Raw genomic sequence first — 10,419 nt, forward strand, 5'->3', positions numbered from 1 at the left:
TTGATGGCACGCTGTCAAAGCACGAGATGAAAATTGCATAGCCTACGTAGGCTACTACCTTATTTCAAATAATAGTGAATAATAGCCTATACCTTATAAATTATCGTATTTTACAGCACAGTTAGGTGTACTGAAGGCTATCGATACCCTGCTGGATGCATTAGGATATTTAGACTGTCGTTAGCAGGCCTACATTGGGTATCTGGCCTATTAAATGTCTCATCTCGGAAAATGAAATATTAAAAGGTGTTCTATAATGCTCTCTACAATTCAACCTGTCCTACTCAATTTGATTTTCGCTACATGTAACAGACAACCGCTTCCGGAATTGCATCTACATCAAATGAGGCAAATAAATAAAGCTAAATTGCCAGCTATGGGGTTCTTTAATGGTTCTTTCTTCAGTGGTCCAGTAAAGAATATCACCCTAAAAACCAAATAGCCGGTTTGGCAGTTCTTGAGTTAGCCTATAGGTCTTTGTAAATTATAAAGTTCATGATGTTTCATTATAGGTTCTTCACATCATTTTCTAAACAACTCGCGAATAAAACGTTCTCTGCAGAACTTAGAAAGGTTCTCGTAATGGCTAGAGTTCAGACTAAAAATAGCCTTACATTTTTGGTTCTTAGTGGAACTTTTATTTTTATGGCTGCTATGCAAGTTTTAGTGGGCTATATATCATCTAAATCAGTCTATATACACTATGACCAATAATTTGGCGACTGATTTGACAGATAAATAAATAGGCTACAACTTTACACGTAAAATACAAACGAAACCCCCGGATAGGTTTAAACGAAGTTACGCTAGAAATACACAATATGCCTCTCAAAAACAACGCACATTTAATGTCACAAAAAGATGCGTACTCACAATTTCATTTTCCATCCAGCGTTTCCAAAACCGTCCAGAACATCCATTTAATTCAGACGACAACACTCACACACAAAAAGTTAATCTCAAGGTTTACATATGTCTTTTCGATGCCTCGCGATTTATTTGCTTATTAAAGACGGTAAAATAGAAATAAATCTTTGTGGTTGAAATCTTCGAGCTGAAAAGCCGAGCAGGAGGACGCGCAAGGCTCCAGCAGCAGCAGTGAACGGCTGAAGATTGAACTGAGGGGCTCCTCTGGGCAGGGCCACGGGGGTCACACACCGCCAACACAACTGTGATGTCACCAGCATTAACCATTAATGCTTATTGATACACATGGCTGAGCAGGGCTGAGACACCCGGGGGACGCGCCCGTGACCGAGCACTACTCGCAGCTTCCGGAAGACTCGCGCTTAAGCTAAATATTGACCTCTTTAACCTGCAACATAATCTATGAAGTTATTCTAAATATAGTTCATAGCGGAATACACGTGTTCTATGATGAACATATGTTGCTTTTCTTATTGACTTACTTAAGTCATTTTGATGTTTTGTGGGGCTCAAAAATGTCTACGGTTTTAAGACTTTAAAAGACGTCTCTTAGTATTATCTTAACTATTTTAGTATTTTTTTACACAATACATTCTAGTATTTTTTTTAAATGTAGGCTATATCAAAAAAATATATTTTAATTTTTGGGATTTTTTCGTCCGCCAAATCAAAGTCAACGTGGTTTAAACAACATGCAGGAAGCAAATTTGTTGTCATAATTGTCTTATGACTGAGTCAGGTCACACACACACACACACACACACACACACACACACACACACACACACACACACACGCACGCACGCAAAGGAAGTATTTAGCTCGTTAGGTTACATTATGTATGAACAACACTAAACCAACATTTTAAAAAAAAAATGTTATCATCTATTTTTTTTTTTTTTTTTATAACCGCCGATAGGTTGCTTTATTTTGCCATTCTATTCTCTGATATCTATGTAATATAAACGCAAACCAATACAAAAGAAGAAACATTTAAATCCAGTCTGTGGCGCGGAATATCACACTGCATTCTTTATGAGGTCCCACTGTACAAGTGATTCTGCAGTTGTGGCCAAATAAAACGTTTATTGGTGTTGCCTGCAAACGTTAAACACCATGTAAAAACTCGTATAGCTGCATAATATAGTGTACTGTATGAAGGGCACGAGAGCAGAGAGGTTATACGATATGCTAGACGTTACTAAGGATCTAATGTGAAAGCAGGGCAGAAGTGTTATACTTCTAATGCAGATTTACGCTAATTTAAATAAAGCGCCATCAACAACCAAAATGAAAGAAATTAATAAATGTGCGTGAGTTTCTAATAAAAATGCGTTCTCAGTAAATAGGCCTACATATAATAAATAAACATTTGGATGCAGACAAGCAGATGGAGTCTTTGTCTCTCTCTCTCTCTCTCTCTCTCTCTCTCTCTCTCTCTCTCTCTCTCTCTCTCTCTCTCTCTCTCTATCTCTCTCTCTCTCTGACAGACAGATAGATACACACACACATACACTTGGCCTATCCTTATTTTCCATTAAAATATATTCCCCAGGTTATTTGAGAATGGGATCTCCCGGTGGCTCCATATAAAACAGAATGGACTGGTCCATTTAAGAGGAAAGCAAGATATTTCGTGTGCACTAATGAAACCGTGTGCAATAAACTTGATATTTCGGCTGATGTGAGTCTGTGCTTTAAATCAAAGCAAAAAAAAAAAAAAAGTGTTTCGTTTTTTATAAAAGCTGCAGAATTCTAGCTGTACATACAAGCGCGTGACCTAAATCTGAGAAATGAGAGCATTTATCAGAATAGTAGGCTAATGACAAACTGTAAGGAACACATATTATAGCCTATCACTAAATAATATCTTGCTAATGAAATCCACAGGTTAGTAGGCCTATTTAGAAGTTAAACGACACTATTTGAGAAATAATGAATTACACATATAGCCTATTCGCTAATTTCATTAAATTCGTGCTAAAAACATTTGAAACAAAATGTCTCGTCTCTAGGAAAGTATTCTTGTTTGTATATTTGTTTTTAAACTCTATGAGCACAACGCAACGGGAGAATGCCTAATTTTAAATATGAGATTAAATATATATGCAAACAACATGAACGTGATATCAGTCTCAGCATTATGAAAGAAGTGAATGAAATGATATTTTCTACGAGCGTTTAACGATTATTCCCAGGATGATTTTTAAACATCTGCTCATTGAGAACCTTTTTATTTCACATGAGCCCGATAACCAAACTGCGTAATTTTCAATATAACCTTGACAATGATTTTAGGCTAAAATGTTCATTTTAGTTTTTTAGATTGTTGCATTTGTGCAGTTATAATGTAAAAAAAGAAGAAATAGGCCTATCTCTTGAACACTTGATTTGTCTACAAAGTTTAATTCCAATATGTTTTATAGGCCTCAGTACAATTTTACTTAAGTAAAGCTTGCCTTTTATTTCTGCAACCAAATTATAAGTATAGGCCTTATTACAAAAAAAAAGTATTGTTCGTTTTTTGTTATTGTTTATAATGCTTATCATTAAATACGCACAATTTACGACATACAATATACATTCATGCAAATGCAATTGTGAGAGTCTCTCTCAGTCTTGCACCTTCAATCTCAACCCCCGCCCTCTGACACACACACACACACACTCACACACACCTCCGCATGATTTAGACACTCCCGCTCTTTGCGTCATGTCCTGTTTCAAATATGCGCTTCCCACCCTGCTCAAAAATACACTGTAAACCCAGAATACAGGCCTGCATCACACAATTTAAAGCAATACATCGCATCTTTAAAACAAACATTTTGAGTTTTCTTCTTCTTCTATAGCCATAACATATGTGAGCAAGACTAATTGCATACTAACTGAAAGAAAAATAGCAATAAAAATGAACACTGATGAGAATTAAACTATAAGAGGTGTATTTTGCGACAGTTTAAGACGCACTGAAGCTCATTCAGGTAGAATGGATCTGTCCTTGGTGCTGAAGTTCAGATTACACAAAACACCGCTTATATCTTTCATAACTGGTAACTTTGTAACTTTGACATATACTCTCCCCTTTTTTTTTTAAACAGATGATTTTTTTTTATTTCCCCCCTCAAAAGGCTCACATTTGCTTCATTACAGGTAATAGTAAGACAAGTTACAGCTGGTTAATGCAAATTGTCATTTTAACTGCTGCGTTATTTAACATCAAGATCCATACAAAAAAAAAAAAGATCATGTAAATATACAAATTCTAAATAAATAAAAATGTGTAAGTACGAGAACATTTCGTTTTGAAAACCAATTAAAGATCATGCAAAATCAATTTAGCTTTACACAATTTCTTTTTAAATCATTTATACATTGAGTCGTGTTCTTGTTGGCATCACCTCACAAAACGGTCTTATAAACCGTAATATAAATATCTCTAAATAAAATATTTGTTAAAGAAGTGGCTAGAAGTTTATTATTATTTGTTTATTGTAAGATTTTAAAGGTCGCGTTCAATTATTAAGTTCAATTCTACTGTTTCAACGTTACAATTCACTCTTTTTACACAATAATTCCTACATAAAAGTCGATACAAATAACATTTTTATATAACACCCTGTTTTATCCATCAAATCTTTTTAATTCTTACCTTTTAGTAGACAGTGATGACCTCTCATATCTGAGTGCCTGGAGAAACAGAAGTTGTAATGAGAATCAACGAACAAATGTTTCCTTAAAACCTTCTCATTCATTTACATTTCTTCACGTTTGATTTAAAAAAAAGAAGAAGTAACTATTGTACCCAGTGCTTCAATAATGCAAATACAATATAAGACTATTTAATTGACACGCCAAACGTACAAGCACGTGCTTCACTCACTCACACACACACACACACACACACACACCTCATTTTAGTTTTTCAGGAACCGATAACACTTTTAAAACTATAAGTGTTGTTATGTAGTAGGCCTATTATATATTTAACTATAATAATAATAATGTGTATAGCTTACAATGAAAAAAAAAAAATCTCTTAAACTACAACTCTCTTTCAGTCTGTTGTGGCTGGGAAGAATACAGTTTAGAAAAAAAAAGAAAAAAAACGTTTGGGGCCTTTTGTGGGGTTCCAGGGATCCTCTTGGTCTCTATTGTTGGTCGCTCCAAAAGCCTGATTAATTAATTTCACACTGTAGCTCAGGAGAAAATTTTCCCACAAACAAGTGACCGAAAAAAATTCAAGCCTAAAGAAAGAAGTCAACATCAAGTTCAACAACGTGCGGGCTGCTCATTATCATGACAATAACGTCTGGGAGCACAGAAGTCCCCTCAACAAGAGGGTCTGGCGTCAATACACTCCACCTCCCGGACCCCGGAACATTTTCCCAGGCTCCTCTAACAATCGCACAACTGTTTGCTCCCCGGGCTCGCCTAATGATCACTTCATACGACGCTCAAAAGATGATTTAGTTAAAATACGCCACATTAACTCTGACAAATGGAAACTTTCCCCCTCCTCCTTCCCCTTAACAAAAACAGCACGAGAATTAGATTGTGTGCAAATAATTACATGTGAAATGTGCACACATTTATTTAGGCAAATCTTTGACAAACAAAACTGCGCAGTGAATTGTTTAATGATTACATTAACTTTACTGTATTTTACAAACACATTTTAAGATACTAAAATCTGTCAATTATTGTAAAGTTTATTGATAACTGCACAGGTGATACAAGGACACGTGATTTAAATGTGGTGCCTACAATGAAAACACAAGAAGAGCACAGTTTTAGCTAAACAAACACAAAAACACAATCAGGGTAACACAACTGACACTAAACGTTAACCAAATCACATAGAATGCAGCACAACACATACGTAACTGATAAAACCGAAGTTATTGGCTAGTAATATATACATTTTCAAGGTAATATAGAGGCCTATGATTTATTGTAGATTTTTTTACATTCTTTACGCTGAAATAACTAACATTGTACTGTGAAGTTAAACAAACATTGACTGATTACTGATAAGTCAATACAAATTAGTGTTCACTTACCAAGCTTGGGGTGATCCGTTACACCACAATATCTAATCCACAGGTACAAATAAATAAACTATTCCCGAGAATCGCGTTAAACGCGCAACTACGTCACTTTAAAGGGCGACACGAAAAGTATTGATGTCCGTTAGTTACAAACAGCCTTGAGTGATCTGACGCTCTAATAGCTCAACTGCACAACTTGTTATCCAGATTCCTGCTAAGTATCCAGTGCTGCTGCTACTCCGAGGACTGCTGGGATCGAGTCTGTTCGCTGGTCTCGCGCGTGGACGTGTGTAGAAACTCAAGCAGCTCGCGCGTAAACGGCGTCCCGTAGTGAATTGATGAGTTATTGTTCCAAAGTCCGCGTGCATGATCCATTTAGAGTTACGCCCATCTTTTTTCTATCGCTGTTTTGGGTTGGCATATGGGCAGACTAAAAGAAAGCTAGTCGGTTTCGTTCTATCCGCGAATACGCGAAGGAATAAACGCAAATTGTCCATAGAATCAGCTCATATTAAGATTTCATTGCACATCTATAATTGTTTAACCATCACAGAACCTGCAGTTGCACTTGCTCACACCTTAAGATTCCTGTACTGACAGCACACACACACACACGCCCTAACTGGGAAGTGCGTGTGTGCAGTGCAGGCCAATAGACGTTCGTGTTATTTATCTATCAGTTTTCCACTAGACATTGGCGCCTTGTTGCTTTGAAGCGTCACGTGCGTAAAATTACTGGAGACGGTTCGGGTAGCTATCAATCCATATTTCCTAGTTCTACTGTTTATAGGAGGTCAGTGACATTTCGAAATGGAGGGGTGTGTGTGTGTGAGAGAGAGACTGAGAGTCATCCATTCACCGTAGCCGAAAGGGATTCAGGTTTAAAACGTGTATGGTTGCGTATTGACGTCATAGACCTGGAGAATTTGTGCGTACACACATATATTGTCATCGTTCGCGTTTTGTTGGTAAAGACATTCTGCATTTCCTCATTTATTTTAGAAACACGAAATGAATATGGGTAATATCAGAATACTGGGTGATATAAATACACCCAACACACACACACACACACACACACACACACACACACACACACACACACGTTTTATGGGGACTTGCCATAATGATTTTTATACTGTATAGACTGTATATTCTTCTATCCCCTAACCCTACCCCTAACTGTAAAAAAGATATAATCAATAAATTATGACATGTTTTTACATTTCTTTAACTCATCAAAATTAGTTAAGCAAATGTCAACTTTTTATGTTATACAAGTTTCAACAATTGTTTTAAGTCAGATTCATTTAATTTAAGTTCAATTTACTTCAACATCCAAGTTGATTGTACTTAAAAATGTAAGGCGGCAACTTTTACAGTGTATCACAGAAAACTTTCTGCATTTTTACATTTTCAAAAAACATCACTTAGTATGATTTATAAGTTTTTTCCTTATGGGGACCAAAAAATGTCTCCACAAGGTCAGAAATTACTGGTATTGCCATCTTTGTGGGGACATTTGGTCCCCATAACATAGGCCACACACACACACACACACACACACACACACACACACACAAGCGTTGGGTTTCCATTTATGGAGACTTTCTGTAGACATAATGACTTTTCAAAAAACATCACTTAGTATGATATAAGCGGTTTTCCTCATGGGGACTTCGGATATTGCCATCTTTGTGGGGACATTTTGTCCCAATAATGAAATTGAATAGGCCCACATATTTATCATTAAAATATACCACAAAAACTTATGTGCAATGTCTTAAGAATATTTAAGGTTTTCTTTAATGGATAGCTACAGGGCCAAACAAATTGGATTGAAGTAGGCCTAGAAGAATCTTAATTGATTGTGCCCTGAGAATTTCTTTTTTAAAAAAAACTCTATCTGGCATAAACCCGTATTTATGCTTGAATCAGACCAATCTTCTTTAACTCTTTCTGTTGAACAACATGCAAAAATGGAAAGAATGAGAACAAAAATAAGGCTTATTTCCATGTCCCATACGATCATTTAAAAGCTTGGATTATTACATCCTAGACCCTGTGACATGTAAACTATTTGTAGCCTATTTTACCTTGCCAAACCAAACTTTAAAAATGACACCACTCAAAGAGAAACAATGAATGAAATGAATCGGATCTAGCAGTGCACAATTCAACGCACCAGGCATTGACATTTAATTCCTTTAATTTTCATGCCAGAGAAAAAAACATTGGTGCTTCAATTAAAAAAAAAATTCTCATATAGGCTACTGCAGCTTTTTTCGTCCTTTTATTAACACGTCGTCACTGAAACAAACAGAAAACAGCGACACCCATCGGTAAGACGCTGCAACTGTTGAGAAGATAATGAAAGGACCGAGCTTTCCGTCGTAGGCCTATCAATAATGCATGTTTACATATCAAGAGACCATTTGTGTAAATCACAACCGTTTCAAAATACCCTACCGATACTATATTTTAAATAGTTTTTAAATCATTCAAAGAAAATAATGTTACGAGCTACATATTTTAAAAATTTAAACCAAATGCCAATTTCGAGATCGCGTCCACTTGAATGCAAATATTACGATTTATAATTAAACTAAAAATAACAAATGAATTAACTGTAGCGCCACCAAAATCTATAATAGCCTAGTATTTCATATCGGCTAGCTGAGATTAATTTGAAGCCTACAAATAGTAGCCTATATGCTCATTGGCGAAGCACCAAACTGTGCAGGGTCGTCATTTAGATGAGCTAAAATTCAATGAATTAAACTCTCCGCAAGCTATTTTAAATTTTATGTTACTAGCCTACAAACATAATTCTGAAGGTCGCTAAACGAACTAAATTAAAGTCAGTAAGAAGATAATCGCCTAGTATAAACGAGTCTGTTGTTCTTTAACACATATATTTTTTTTAAATTAATATAAATAATATCATGATCTTGCTGTGTGGCCTTTGAAAGGACAATAAAAGGAATTTGGTTACTAGTAGATTATTAAACCCGAAATACAATTTATAGGTTTACTTGGAAGACTAATTTTATGATAAAAAAATCGTTTAAAAGGGTATAAGGCTAAAAACGGGTAAAACGTAATGCCAATTTTTTAATAAAAACCTGAAAAATTAAACCATGAAAAAAGTGGCATTACAAAATTTCCCTGCAAATGCACCTTAAAGACGCTCATGCGTTATGATAAATTTTAGTTTTAATACAGTGCAATAGCCATACGAGATGTCTGTATAACGAGCTACAAAAATTATACTCATTAGTGGTGACATGGAAATTTGTTGATCATGCATTATTAAAATGCATTAGCTCCAAAATGAATGAACAGACATAAATGTTGTGATCCGCATATCTCAACATTTAAATCGAAGATATGATTGGGACACAATGAAACAATTCGTGACACACAGGATATTTGAAGGTAACATTGCAAAATGAGGCTGAGATTCAAAATAATAATCATTAAAATAAATGTTAGGCTATAATTTCATACGCTTTAGCTCAAATCACTCAAGTAAATAATAAAGAGTTTCCCCATTCATCCCTATATAGGCATGTCTTACAGGTTGCACTTGACCCTTTGCTCAATTTGAGCCTCAAACTATATTTCTGTTTGACCCCAGGTCACAGGTCAAACACCAAATCTACCCGTGATCGTCAAAAGTAGCTATATAGTGACGAATGAAGTTTATCCTAAAGTCCACAAAATTGTATCAGTTGCACACTCAAGCTTTAACCTAGTTTCTTTTTAAAACAAAGCAGTGAACGCAAAACATTATGCGACACAAATTTCTTACGAATCGTGAAAAAAACGGCGGGAATAAATTATTAGCCTAAACAAAATATATTTAGCCAATTTTTTTCGTATGCAATCAGATTAAAGTAAATAAGGATTTCTTTGTAGCAAACACATACTGTCCCAATTGAAGCAATTAAAGAAAAATGAATTTTCTGAATTACAAACCCTCAGTAATAGCCTACATATCCAAAGCACTAGTTCAAATGAGTTTCCACGACTACATACCCAATGTTGTTGTCGTTGTGGAGAGATGTTTCCACACTAGCTGTTCCGTGGGAAAAGACTCGCCTCGGAATGCCACATAGTCCTTTAATTGGAGCCGGACTGGATTTTATGGAAATGAGCATTGAACATCAGTCTTAACGACTGATTGGCACATATAAGAAGAGAGCAAGGGCCGTACTCATGTCTTTTAGCGACGCAATTCAGAAGGTCAAGTTCAAGCGCATATCTCAGCTCTCTCAATGCGCGTGACCAATTATCATGCACGTCGCGTGAAAGCCATGCGTCTGCAGCCCTACAGGGTGCGTTGAGTTGAAAACAGCTCGACTGCTTGGATCCTTCATTAAAAAGCATTTATTCAACGAAAATAAAAAGTGTGGGTAACAACATTACAACAATAAGT

General features: G+C 35.9%; 1 protein-coding gene across 2 annotated transcripts in view; it reads right to left on the reverse strand.

Annotated features, from left to right (window-relative positions):
• gatad2ab (GATA zinc finger domain containing 2Ab) overlaps window positions 1-10,270 on the reverse strand; it is an 82,390-nt gene extending 72,120 nt beyond the window's left edge. Inside the window, exons 1-2 of one of the 2 annotated variants that reach the window (XM_079890098.1) lie at window positions 10,020-10,270; window positions 4,580-4,617 (exon numbers count right to left, since the gene is read on the reverse strand). The gene's annotated coding sequence lies outside the window, so the exon portion shown is untranslated. Of the gene's footprint in view, window positions 1-4,579; window positions 4,618-5,990; window positions 6,574-10,019 lie in introns of those variants that run through there. The other variant, XM_079890097.1, reaches the window with a different exon arrangement.
• Between the last annotated feature and the right edge of the window lie 149 nt (window positions 10,271-10,419).

The sequence above is a fragment of the Squalius cephalus genome, assembly GCF_949319135.1.
Source record: "Squalius cephalus genome assembly, chromosome: 13".
Taxonomy (NCBI): Eukaryota; Metazoa; Chordata; class Actinopteri; order Cypriniformes; family Leuciscidae; genus Squalius; species Squalius cephalus.